A 14,217-nucleotide genomic window follows, 5' to 3' on the forward strand; every position below is an offset into this window, starting at 1 on the left:
GTTCCATCCATGCTGTCACAAAGGCTAGGCATTTCTTCTTTCTCTCTGTTGCATAGTATTCCATTGTATAAATACATCAGTGTTACCATGAGTTTCGACCCACTCATTTACTGATGACCACTCAGGTTGCTTCCAGCACTTGGCTATTAAAAATTGTACTACTGTGAACACTATGGTGCATAGGTTCTTTTCAATTGCTGTTTCAGGGCTCTTAGAATATAATTCCAGCAGTAGAATTGTTGGGTCAAAAGGCAGTTCCATTTTCAATTTTCTAAGGAAATTCCATACTGTTTTCCACAGTGGCTGCACTAGTCTGCATTCCCACCAACGGTGCACTGGTGTTCCCTTTCTCCTCAACCCACTCAACATTTGTTTGTTGATTTCTTTATAATAGCCATGACATAACTCTGAACAGTGTGAAGTGGTATGTCATTGTGGTTTAAATTTCCATCTGTCTGATGGCTAGTGGTGCTGAGCATCTTTTCATGTGTCTCTGGGCCCTGTGTGTGTCCTCCTTGGAGAAGTGTCTATTAAAGTCTTTTGCACATTTTTTAATTGGGATTTTTGTCTTCCTGGACTGGAGTTGTGTAAGTTCATTCTATATTATGGAGATCAAGTCCTTGTCTGAGGTATCATTGGCAAATATGTTTTCCCAGATAGTTGGTTCTCTTTCATTTTAATGCTTTTTTCTTTAGCCATGCAGAAGCTTTTTGGTCTGATGAGGTCTCATTTGTTTATTCTTTCCTTTATGTCCCTTGCTTTAGGAGACATATCAGTGAAGATATTGCTGCATGGAATATCTGAGATTTTCCTGCCAATGTTTTCTTCTATCACTTTTATGGTGTTACAACTTATATTTCACTGTTTTCCACAGTGGTAGTACCAGTCTGCATTACCACCAACAGTGCACTAGGCTATCTTTTTCCCTACAACCTCTCCAACACTTCTTGCTTTGTTTATGATGGCCATTCTGACTGGTGTAAAGTGATATCTCATTGTGGTTTTAATTTGGATCTCTCTAATGGCTAGTGATGCTGAGCATCATTTCCTATGTCTCTGGGCCCTCTCTATGTCCTTCTTGGAGAAGTCTCTGTTCAGGTCCATTGCCCATTTCTTAATTGGGTGTTTTGTCTTCCTAGAATGGAGTCATGTGAGTTCTTTATGTATTTTGAAGATCAAACCCTTCTCTAAGGTATAATTGGCCATTATGTTTTCCCAGGTGGTTGGTTTTCTTTTTATTTTAATGTTGTTTTCTTTAACCACATAGAAGTGTTTTATTTTAATGAGATCCAATTTCTTTATTCTTTCCTTTATATCCTTGCTCTAGGAGACATATCAGTGAAAATATTGCTGTGTTGAGTGTCTGAGATTTTCCTGCCTTTGTTTTCCTCTAGGACTTTCATGTTGTCACGACTTATATTTATGTCTTTTATCCACCTTGAATTTATTTTTGTATATGGTGTAAGTTGGTGATCGAGTTTCAGTTTTTTGCATGTATCTTTCCAGATCACCCAACACCATTTGTTGAAGACACTATTTTAGCTTCATTTTATGCTGCTGCCCCCTGTTTCAAATATTAATTGACTGTAGAGGCTTGAATTTATTTTATTTATGGGCTCTCTGTTTTGTTCCACTGATTTATATGCCTGTTTTTATGCCAGTACCAGGCTGTTTTGATTAGAGTGGCCTTGCAATACAGTTTGATATGAGGTATTGTGATTCTTCCTACTTTGTTCTTCTTTTTCAAAATTCTGCAGCTAATCAGGGTCATTTATAGTTCCATACAAGTTTCTGAAATGTTTCTTCTGTCTCCGTGAAATATGTCATTGGAACTTTAATAGGGATTGCATTGAATCTATAAATTGCTTTGGGTAGTATGTCCATTTTGATGATGTTAATTCTTCCAGTCCATGAGCATGGTACATACTTCCATTTGTTTGTGTCTTCCTTAATTTCTTTCTTCAGTGTTGTAGAATTTTCTGAGTACAGGTCTTTTACCTCCCTGGTTAGGTTTATTCCTAGGTACTTTATTTTTTTTGTTGCTCTATCAAATGGGATTTTTTTCCTGATTTCACTTCCTGATATTTCATTGTTGGTGTACAAAAATGCCTTTGATTTCTGAGTATTGAGTTTGTATCCAGCTGTTTTGCCAAGTTGAATTATTAGGTCTAGTAGTGTTTTAGTGGAGTGTACAGGGTTATCTATGTACATGGTCATTGTCATCTGCAAACAATGACAGTTTTGCTCCCTCCTTTCCAGTTTGGATGCCTTTTATTTTTTTTTCTTTTCTGATTGCTGTGGCTAGGACTTCCAGTACTATATTGAATAGGAGTGGTGAAAGTAGGCATCTTTGTCTTGCTCCTGATCTTATTGGGAAAGCTCTAAGTTTCTGTCCATTGAGTATGATGTTGGCTGCAGGTCTCTCATATATGGCCTTTGCTATGTTGAGAAATGCTCCCTCTATACCCACTTTGCTGAGTGTTTTGAACATAAATGGTCATTCTACCTTATCAAATGCTTTTCCCCCCTCTGTTGATATGAGCATATGATTTTTGTCTTTCATTTTGTTCATGTGCTGTATTATGTTTTTTTATTTGCAAATATCAAAAATCCTTGCATACCTGTGATGAATCTCACTTCATCATGGTGTATGATCTTCTTAACATATTACTGGATGTGGTTTGCCAATATTTTTTGAGGATTTTGACATCTATGTTGACCAGCAATATTGGTCAGAAAGAAAACATCAGCAAAGTTTTCTTTCTTTGTTATGACTTTATCTGGTTTTGGGATTAGGATGATGTTGGCTTCATAAAAAGAGTTTGGGAGTCTTCCATCTTCTTGAATTTTTGAAATAATTTGTGGAGGATGGTTGTTATCTCTCCCTTAAATGCTTTGTAAAATTCTCCTGTGACACCATCTGGCCCAGGGCTTTTGTGTGTCAGAAGCTTTTAATTACTGTTTCAATTTCAGCAGCTGTTATTGGTCTGTTCAGGTTTTGTGCTTCTTCTTCATTGACTTTTGGAAGATTATATTTTTCTAGAAATTTGTCCATTTTATCTAGGTTTTCAGATTTCTTGGCATATAGGTAGTTCTTTGTAGTAATTTCTCACAATCCTTTATATTTCTGTGGTATCAGTTGTAATCTCTCTTCTTTCATGTTTTATTGTGTTTACTTGGGTCTTCTCTCTTTTTTTCCTGATGAGCCTGCTTAAAGGCTTGTTGATTTAATTTATCTTTTCAGAGAACCAGTTCCTGGATTCATTGATCCTTAGAATTGTGCTTTTAGTCTCTATGTCATTTAATTCTGCTCTGAGCTTGGTTATTTCCTTCCTTCTACTTGCTCTGAGTTATCTTTGTTGTTGTTCCTCAAGTTCTTGTAGGCATAGAGTTAGGTTGTCTATTTGAAATATTTCTATCTTTTTTAGGTAGGTCTGTATTGCTATGAACTTCCTTCTCAGGACTGCCATCACTGTGTCCCATAAGTTTTGGGTTTTTGTAAGTTCAATTTTGTTTGTTTCCAGAAACTTTATTTCTTCCCTAATCTCATTCTTAACCCATTCGTTGTTTAATAGCATGCTATTCAATCTCCATGATTTTGCGTGTTTGGGGGGTTTGTCCTGGAATTTGATTTCTAGTTTCAGTCCCTTGTGGTTGAAGAAAATGCTTGATATGATTTCAGTGTTCTTCAAGTTGTTAAGGCTTCTTTTTGTGTCCTGTCATGTGATCTATCTTTGAAAATGTTCCATGTACATTTGAAAAGAAAGTGTATTTTGCTTCTTTGGGATGAACGGCTCTGTATATATCAGTTAAGTCCATTTGATCTAGGGCGTTGTTCAATGCCACAATACCTATGTTGATATTTTGTTTGGAAGATCTGTCCATTTTTGACTGGGGGGTGTTACAATTTCCTACTATAATTATGTTGCTATTAATATCTTTCTTGAAGTCCTACAAGATTTCCTTTATGTATTTGGGTGCTCCTATGTTGGGTGCTTACATATTTACAATATTCATGTCTTCTTGATGATTCTTCCCTTGAGTATTATGAAGTGACCTTCTGGGTCTCTCTTTATGGCCCTTGTTTTTTAAGTCTTATTTTTTGTGATATGAGTATTGCTACCCTGGCATTTTTTTCTGTTTATTTGCTTCAAATATTTGTTTTCAGCCCTTCACTTTCAGTCTGTGCAGGTCTTTTGTTCTGAGGTGGGTCTCTTCTAGGCAGCATATGTGTGGATCATGATTTCTTATCCACTCAGCTATTCTATGTCTTTTGATTGAGGCATTTAATCAATTTACATTTAAGGTTATTATTTATAGGTACTTATTCATTGACATTTTTTCTTACCCTTGTTCCTCTCTTTCTCACTGTTTTTCTTCCGGTTCTTAAAGCAGACCCTTTAGCATCTCTTGCAGAGCTGGTTTGGAGGAGGTATATTCTTTGAGGCTTCTTTTGTCCAGGAAACTTATTTGTCCTTCCATTTCAATTTAGAGCCTTACTGGACACAGTAGTCTCAGTTGCAGACCGTTGGTTTTCAGTACTTGAAATATTTCTTGTCATTCCCTTCTGTCTGGAGCATTTCCACTGAGAAGTCAGCTGCTAGTCTTATCAGGTCTCTGTTATATGTTATTTCCTTTTTCTCCCTTGATGCCTTTAAGATTCTCTCTTTGTCTTGGAATTTTGCCATTTTCATTATGATGTGTCTTGAACTGGGCCTGTTTGAGTTCCTTTTGATTGGGATTCTGTGTTTCCTGGGTTTTAGTGACTTTTTCTCTCATCAAATTAGGTATGTTTTACAGCATTACTTTTTCAAACAAGTTTTCTACCCCTTCCTCTTCTCCTTCTGGTATCCCTAGTATATGGATATTATTACATTTCATGTTGTCCTGCATTCCCCTTAACCCCTCTTTTTTCTTTCTGGGCTTCTTTTTCTTTTCTTGCTGTATCTGGGTGTTTTTTTCTACCTTGTCCTCCAGCAGCTTATCTGATCCTCCGCTTCATGTAACCTGCTTTTGAGTCATTCTGCTGTGTTATTTTAAGAGATTGTATTCTTCATTTCCCATTGGCCTTTGATGATAGTTTCTATTTCCCTTTTCATGTTGATATAGTTTGCATTGAGTTCATCATAGTTTCCCTGTACTTTTGGCAATTCTCTTTGAGCTCATTGAGCTTCCTGATAACCATTGCTTTGCACTCAATATCTGACATTTGACTTGCCTTTATTTCATTTAGCATTCTTCCTGAGGCTTCCTCCTTTCCTTTATTTTGGGGATTCTCTGTCTTCCCATTGTTTGTGAGACTTTTCTTGTTAGCCTCTGCTTCTTAAATTGATGTGTTCTGACTTTCTGGGTTTATGGTGCGAACTTCTGTGATAGAAGACCTGTGAGATTCAGTGGTGCCTTCTCCTTGATCTCCTGAGTTCACTGGTCTTAGTCTGTCGTTTATGTTGGCTCTCTGTATGTCTTTGGTTTTTGGTTGCTGTTGGGGCTTTCTTTGGTGGGTCCTTCCCTTCCTCTAGTTAATTGAGGGTTACTTCATCCACCACGTCTTATGTTCTATTGTGCAGGTGTGGACAGGTTGTGTTGAAGCTGGTTCTTCTGTCTGTATGAGGTTTTGAGGCTAGTCTCTCTTTCTTGTTCAGTTGTTTGTCCTCGGTAATTTCTCCACTATGTAGTTGTATTTTCAGATTGGTTCTGAGTGGAGGTTATTATGCCTTCTACTCTCTCCTTTACCTTCTTTCATTGTTATCTGTTGATGGTTCCTCTGTTGGCATGTTTTCTCTTCCAGCAAGTGTCCTGGTGTTCACAGCTCCCACCTATTCTTTTTTGTGATCAGTTGGAGGGAAGGCAAAATGGTTTAAGACAGTGGGAGTATATTCTATGGTATTTAAAGTACCAACCTGTAAAGAAAAGATAGGAGATCCTTTGGATATGCATAGTGGTAACCATGATATTTCACCCAACTAGCCACTTTTTAGAAAGGGCGGAAAAAAGATAAGCCTCTTGTTTGGAGGGAAATGATTGTGAGTTGGATCTAGAAAGCAGTGAGTTTGTGGGAGGTCAGATTGTGTGGTAATGTGAGAGTAAAGGATAGAAAATAGGTGTAGTTTGTGAGAGGATAGAGTTAACCACAACTGTAATAAAGTTCAAGAAACAGTGAAGTGAGCTAAGATTCAGGATGGGTGCTATGTAGTATTTAACATTGTTTGGAACAGCAGTTATTTACAATAGTAATGGAGCAACAAATACATGACAGTATCTATGTGATCTGAATAACAAGAACAGGAAGTAAAGGACCTAGAGTAGTGTGCTACTTGGAGTAGCACATGTAAAGTTAAAGATGGAAAATTAGAAATACACTATGAAAGAGAGAACAAGGGAAACCAGTTAAACAATGCAATTAAACAAACCAAGCAAAGAAGACTAAACAGAAAGAAGAGAATTAAGAAAATACTAATAAAATAAAAGATGTAAAATTAATTTTAAAAAATAATAATGGAAATATACAATAACTTGCAAGTTCTCTGGAGCAATAAAGTGAAATTTGTTTCACTGCCTCAGTTGTAGGGATGACCCCTCTTTGGGTCTTATTCTGGTCCTTTTACAGCTCCAGGTTTTATTGTCTCACTTGTGAGAATTTTAAAAAGAAAGGAGGAAAGAATGGGAGAAAGAATGAAAAAAAGTTTTAATTAAAATGAAGAAGCCTTATGACTTTAAACAAGCCAAGCCAGTTCTGCTAGTCTTCCTGGCTGCAACAGGCTGAGGGGGAATTGGACTTCACTTTTCTCCCTTCCTGTGGTTTTTCAGGAATACGGGCCAGGTCTGAGCTGCACTCTTCATAGTTGCCCAGCCTCCAGCCTAGTTCCTCAGTTCACTGCTAGGCCCCAGTACCCTTATGTGCCCAGCCTATGCCTTCAGTTCTCCAGATGTGCTGTCTTTGAGATGAACCAGTTAGGGGCAACTCACACACCACCTTCTCACTCTTTGCTGACCAAGTTGCTAAGGGACTCTCAGAGTCTCTTCAGGGTAGTTCAGCCCCTGATACCATTGAATTAAGTCTGGGGATTGCCAAATCCTTGAGCCCTGCTGCTCTCCTCTGTGGGGGCATCTCCACCTTCCTCTTAGAGAGCCAGTCAGTCCTGCAAGGTGGGAGCACTGCCATGGCTGCCACAGGGGATACCAGCGTGTGCCTCCTCTGCTCTGCATCAGGGGCAGCGGGTTTGGATGCAAGGTGCCTATAGGCAACAGGAGCAGATGCACACCATCCCTGAGGCTTCAAGTGTGAGCTCATGGCCTCCACTGCTGCAGCAGGAGCACAGCAGCTGGGGTTGGAGGTAGGGGCACAGGAGGCAGGGCAGTTGCTGTGGAGAATTCCCTAATTAGCTGCTGAGTGCCTCTTTTTTTCTTCTTCTTTTTGAAAAATTTCCTCCTATTCAAGCCTGCTGCTCCAAACAAGCACCTGGCCTTTCACATAGCCCAACTCTCCAACCAGACTGGGACTATCTAGGTCAGGGTTCATCATGGCCCAACTCTTTCCAGCCATCATCCAGTCTCTGTGGGTGCACACCACCCTTGTGTGTTTGCCAGTTCATCCTTATTCAACCCCTGCAACTTCAAGCATCCAGGTCCCTCCTGGTACTGCTCAAACCTTGTTTGGCAGGGTAAGGAGCCATTGACCTGGCTCTTTCCCAGTAATCCTGTGGCAGACCCAACAGGTGCTGGGCCTGAGGCTGCAGCTGCCCTGGTCCCAGCACTGGTCCCAGGGACCTTATTGTCCTGAAGCACTGTCCTTATGGTCTGATTTTTCAATGTCCTTTACAGTTTTGGCCTCCAATCTTCATATATGCTAGGATACCAGTGCCTGTTCACTCTGTTCCTCAGAAGATCAGCTAGGTATTTCCCTCATGCACAGGGAAAGCTGGACTCCACTCCCACCTATCTAACTGCCATCTCCCCTCCTCATCTACCTTGTTTTTGAAAGCTGCCCCATCTTTTATATCTGCAACTTTCAGTTTTGCATTTTCATTTTAATCTATAAATAATTATTTAATGTGACTTTTAATTCATACAACTTATCTTTTGAATATAAATACATCTACATTTGCATTTTAAAGCATTCTTCCTATATCTTGACTGCCCCAGAGTCTGCCTAATAACCTTAACTGATAACTGCCCTGAACAAGCTAATAACCCCCTAAAGAAGGAAGGTTGCTCATAACTTTCACCATTTCAGTCTGTCCAACCATCCAACCATTCATCTGTCCATCCACCCATCCATCCATACATCCATCCATCTATCCAGTACCTACTACACATAAGGCACTCATAGAATAAAAGTCACTGTTGGGGATAGAATTAAATCCCAAGAATCTGGCTAATTTGTTTAGAGTTTAATGTTTTCCCTTTAGAATTGTATAGGGCAGGGGAGGATTTAGGGGGTGATGTATGACCCAGCAAAGATAGGATCTAAAGCTTATCAAGAGATTTCCTGTTTCTCATAATAAACATCAAGACATTATCTAACAGACCCTAAGCTGTAGCTTGTTTTTTCATAGTATTCAAAAAGCAACCCTCCCTGCTTTGGACAATATCAGAGACCATGGAAGTGATTGGGATTACAGATTACCATGCTAAAAAAAGAGCAAGGATGCCCTGGCTGGTGTAGCTCAGTGGATTGAGCGTGAGCCTGAAACCAAAAGGTTACAGGTTTGATTCCCAGTCAAGGCATCTGCCTGGGTTGTGAGCCAGGTCCCTGGCAGGGAGCTGAGAGGCAACCACACATTGATGTTTTCTTTCCCTCTCTTTCTCCTTCTTTTCCCCTCTCTCTAAAAAAAAATAAAATGAAATCTTTAAAATAAATAAATAAAGATGGAACTTCTTTTTTAAAAAAAAGCAAGGATTATCCAAGATGTTCCACAACTATGGTATTCTTACTGCCACAATGAGGTTGATGTACAAAACTCAGATATAACAGTACCAGACATCTGTTCACATCCATGGTGTCTTTTAAAAAATTAAAATATATTATATCATAATGCCATATTCTTACCACTATCCCATACATACAGGGTCTCCCCATTATCATGCATTTGTGTGGCAAATTTCTTACAACTGATGAATTAATATGGATATATTATTAGTTAAATCCATAATTTACATTAAGATTCACTTTTTGTGTTGTACATTCCATGGATTCTGCCAAGTGCATAATGTCACATATCCGCCGTGATAGTCGTATTCAGAAGAGTTTCACTGCCCTAACAGTCCTCTGTGCTCCTCCTGTTCATCCCTCCCACCTTTCCACCCTGGCCACTACTGATCTTTTACTGTCTCCATAGTTTGGTCTTTTCCAGAATGTCATAGAGTTGAAATCATTGCATATATAGCCTTTTCAGGCTGGCTTTTTTCACTTGTTAAAAATAGCCTTTTTTTCTCTCTTCTATGACATGTTTTTGGTACTGTTTTACTTCCTAATTATTTTTCCTCACAGACAGCCTCTTTTCCCATATTCTGTACTTTTTATTGGCCCAATTTGATTTTTTGCTTTTTCTCACAGTGTTTCCTTTATCTGAAATTATAAAACTGAGCTTGCTCCCTTCAAGGAGGCCTGAACTCCACCATGGGCCTGTGGGGACAGCAGTGGAAACCTGCCAGTTACATTCCCCAGCCCCTCAGGGACAGTTCCCAGAGTTTTCCATTTACCAGCTCTACTTTGTGGCTCTCTCTGGCCTGTCTGCTGATTTTCCATGGAGAGGTGACATTGAGTACACATCGGCCCTCTTCTCTGTTCACCTAGCACGTAAGACCTAAAAATATACCCAATTTCTGTTCATAGTAATTCTGTCTCCTCAGTCTGCTGAGTTGGCATTTTTACATTTAGTCGGCTTCCTCAGCTGTGCTGGCAGTTTAGTTATTGGCCCAATGCCATTAGCATTTATAGTACAGAACTCTGCACAAGCAAAATGGAAATAGATGAAGAGGATCAGAGCCACTAGCAGACTTTTGGAGATTATTATTTTTTAATTATTACTATAGTTATTTTTGGTTTTAAAGAATTTTTATGAAGTGTGGAAGGGAGCAGCAGAAGATACAGAAGCCCAGGTTAGCATTTTTGTCCAAAATGCTTAGGATGATTGGCTTTCACTGTCTTTCCTGCCCATCCCTCAACCTGTGTGTTTACCTGCATTTGCAGAGGCTCAGCAAGGGTGCTATCATTACCCTTCAGCTGTTCCAAACCCTCTGCACAGGACTGAAGGAGCTGGGCCAGGGGCTCCAATCCCCACCGGAAAGGCAGAGATATCCAAATTGTGACCTCTAGCCCACATAGTGAACTTCCAACTGGAAACATGTGCCACATGCACAAAGGCACTTGAACATCCACGCAAAGAAAAGAGGTCCCCACTTTCATCTTGATCTTTTATCTGCCACCAAAGCTGGGACCTTTATTCACACCTGAGTTGTCTATCTCCCCAGGCCTCTACCTCCTGTCTTAAACTCCTGTGACATTACTTTTTCTGGTTCTTTCCTGGTGACATTACTCTTTCCTGGATGACTCACCCAATTTTCTGATGAGTTTCCCTCTTTTATAAAGATTTTACTTATTTTTAGACAGAGGGGAGGGGAGGAAGAGAAGGAGAGAAATATCACTGTGTGATTGCCTCTTGCAGACCCCCTACTGGGGAGCTGGCCTGCAACCCAGGCATGTGCCCTTTGGTTCTCAGGCCCATGCTCAATCTACTGAGCCAACCAGCCAGGGCCAGATGAGTCTCCTCACTTTGCATTGAGCCTTTATAGAAGCCTTTATATTACAGCCAGACTGACAAGACTCAAAACCCTTGTTGTCTGTGATTTGGAGAATACAATCCAACTTTAAACCTGCTGAAAAATTCTTCACACTTTTCAGACACCCTCGCCCCATTCTTTCACATTCTACTCTGTGTTCCTGTACCATGAACTCATTTCTTCAGGCACTCAGGTCCTCATAAGACTTCTGCCTCAGCTCCATGCATGCTTTTGGTTCATTTGTTCATTAATGCCTGCAGGTAATAGATATTTATTGAGCACCTACTATGTATATCAGGCCCTAAGGATGTAGTGACATGACACACTACTTTCATGCACACACACAGGTGAATGCATTGTATAACTGGCATTGTGTAACTGTTTATTTAGTGTAATTTAAATAAACTCAGTGGATTATACCAGTGTTTTTCTGGTTGTGATGTTGTCCTGTTGTTGTGCTTAATATTGGCATGAGGAAGGCCAAGTGAAGATGCAGAGGATCTCCTTGTACGTATCTTTGTAACTTCCTGTGAATCTATTTTTTTTTAAAGTCACAAAATAAACTCTACAGAGGAGGCAACTGATAAGGACAAAGTGGACAAACACAGTGTGAGAACAGGATAACCAAGTCCCTAACTCTGCTGGAAATCAGGGAAGGCCCCACAGCTAACCCTGAAGGGTGAGGTAGGGCTGGGGTGGAAGGATGTCTTAGGAGGCTGTCATATGCAGAGGCTCTGGCACATTCAAGTGCAGGTTGTTCAGTGGATGGCCTGGGATGAGCAGCAAGAGGTGAAGATGGAGGGCTAGGAGGGATTTCATCCTAAGAATCCTATGCACCTTGCTGAAGACTCTGGGGGTTATCCTAAGATGGTGGGAGCTCTTTTCATATCCAAGCAATCAGTGACCTGCTCAGTTAAATTTTAAGTTCCTGTTGGTGGCTGATATGCAGTAAGGTGGTGGGTGAGGAGTTGTGGCAGAGATGCCAGTGGAGGAGACACTATTACAGTGGTGGATGGCACAAGGCTCAAAACTGCAGGGATGAAGACGGACACAGGTTTGATGGTTTTGGGAGGTGGAATTGGTAGGACTTGGTGAAGGATTCAAAATGAGGGACTCTGGAATGTTCTCTAGCATTTTCTGTCTTGAGTAAATGGCTGATGGTGGCACTGTTCTTGAAGTTAATCACAGTGTGGCCCCAGGTGTGGCAGGTGGTGGCAGGTTTGAGTCTGAATTCATTGAGTTGCTAGATGTTTCTGGAGAGTGAGAGTGCAGATATAGGGATTAGAACTATAGGTATGGGGAGCTGGCAACAGCACACAGATAGTAAGCCTGTTCCTGGGAAGTGCTTACAGGGTAAGACTTGAAAACAACTGCTGTTCTCTAGTCTTGGAGTGTGTCATGTCTCTCCCATCCCATTAGTACCCACCTATCTGGAAATGTGCTCCCTTGTATTCCTCCCCACCTGCTGTGAGGATTCAGTCCTCCCTTAATGCTGCTCTACCATCAAACTTTTTTACCCTGCATCTGTCTCCACCATGACTTGTTAAAGAAAAAAAATATTCAATGCTTCTTAATAGTAAAGCAGACTTTATTCAGGGCAGTTGTGATAGATGTAGAACCACTCCAATGGGATTTTATAGTGAGGGTGGCAGGGAAAGGTTAGGTTTAACTCTGAATACAGTGTGGGCAACTGGAAATTCATAGCTAAGGAGCAAGGTCAGGGTCAGAATGGAAAAATACTAAAAGAAAACATCTGGGGTGAGGAGGGATTCTTGTTGAAGACAGGACAAGGTGATCAGACATCACCTTTAAGATGGTAGGGGATGAGGAACTTGAGGTCGTGCATACCAGATACCCAGGTTGGAGGGTTCTGGTTTAATTGCCTTAGCAGGGTTCTTGCTAAAACTGAATACATGGAAGTGCACTTACAGATAAGCAAAGGAGTTTGATCAGACCCCAGAAGAGTAGGGGGGCTGTCTAATTCTCATCCAGCTCCCTGGTGTCCAGCAGAGAAGAGGGCTGGTGACAGATACTCGGACATTGTATGGGCAGCTAGGAGAGTTAATCAGAAATATTTTTGTAATTCTATGATGTTTATTGAATGGTTCTGGTCTATTTGACATCTTGCGACATGTGAAAGAAAACCATAAGCCCCCTGAAGGAGCTCCTGTTCATTTATTTCCCCTCAGTTTTGCTAGTCTGGCTTTTAAAAGAACATTTATACCTCTAATATGATACATAAGTCTCCTGTATATAAATCATATGTATTTTAAACTGCTCATTGGCTTTTTAATATATTTTATTGATTATGCTATTATAGTTGTTCCATTTTCCTCCCTTTATTCCCCTCCACCCTGGGAGTTCTTTGGCTTCTACATTTCTTATGCTATTCTTAACCTCCCCCTATTTTCTACCTACCATTTATGCTTATTCCCTGTACTTTTTCCCCCTCTCTCCCCCTCAAACTCCCCTGTTGATAACCCTCCATGTGATCTCCATTTCTGTGGTTCTGTTCCTGTTTCAGTTGTTTGCTTAGTTTGTTTTTGTTTTAGATGTGGTTAATAACTGTGAGTTTGCTATCATTTTACTGTTCATATTTTTTATCTTCTTTCTCTTAGATAAGTCTCTTTAACATTTCATATAGTAAGGGCTTGGTTATGATGAACTCCTTGGACTTGACCTTATCTGAGAAGCACTTTATCTGCCCTTCCATTCCAAATGATAGCTTTGCTGGATAGAGTCATCTTGGATGTAGGTCCTTGCCTTTCATGACTTCTTTGAATACTTGTTTTCAGACCCTTCTTGCCTGTAAGGTCTCTTTTGAGAAATCAGATGAGAGTCTTCAGGAATTTCTTTGCAGGTAACTGCCTCCTTTTCTCTTGCTGCTTCTAAGATTCTTTTATTTTTAATCATGGGGAGTGAAATTATGATTTGCCTTGGTATGCTTCTCGAGGGGTCCAACTTCTTTAAGACTCACTGAGCTTCCTGGACTTCCTGGAAATCTATTTCTTTTATCAGATTGGGGAAGTTCTCCTTCATTATTTGTTCAAATAACTTTTCCACTTGTTGCTCTTCCTCTTGTTCTGGTACCCCTGTAATTCAGATGTTGGAATGTTTAAAGATGTCCCGGAGGTTCCGAAGCCTCTCCTCATTGTTTTGAATTCTTGTTTCTTCATTCTATTCTGCTTGAATGGTTCTTTCTTCCCTCTGGTCCACACCATTAATTTGAGTCCCAGTTCCGTTCCCATCACTTTTGGTTCCCTTAGCATAGTCTTCATTTTTTCATCTAATTTGTGACCAAATTCTGCCAATTCTGTGAGCATCCTGATTACCAGTGTTTTGAACTGTCCATCTGATAGGTTGACTATCTTTTTGTCACTTAATTGTGGGGTTTTTTGGAGCTTTTATCTGTTCTTTCATTTGGGCCAATTTTTT

General features: G+C 40.2%; 1 protein-coding gene across 1 annotated transcript in view; it reads left to right on the forward strand.

The window, feature by feature from the left end:
• Positions 1 to 14,217, forward strand: part of FARP1 (FERM, ARH/RhoGEF and pleckstrin domain protein 1) — a 140,831-nt gene that overhangs the window by 105,859 nt on the left and 20,755 nt on the right. The gene's annotated exons all lie outside the window — the stretch shown is intronic.

This window comes from Sturnira hondurensis, unplaced genomic scaffold (assembly GCF_014824575.4).
Source record: "Sturnira hondurensis isolate 20B ecotype Veracruz unplaced genomic scaffold, ASM1482457v3 Scaffold0004821, whole genome shotgun sequence".
Taxonomy (NCBI): Eukaryota; Metazoa; Chordata; class Mammalia; order Chiroptera; family Phyllostomidae; genus Sturnira; species Sturnira hondurensis.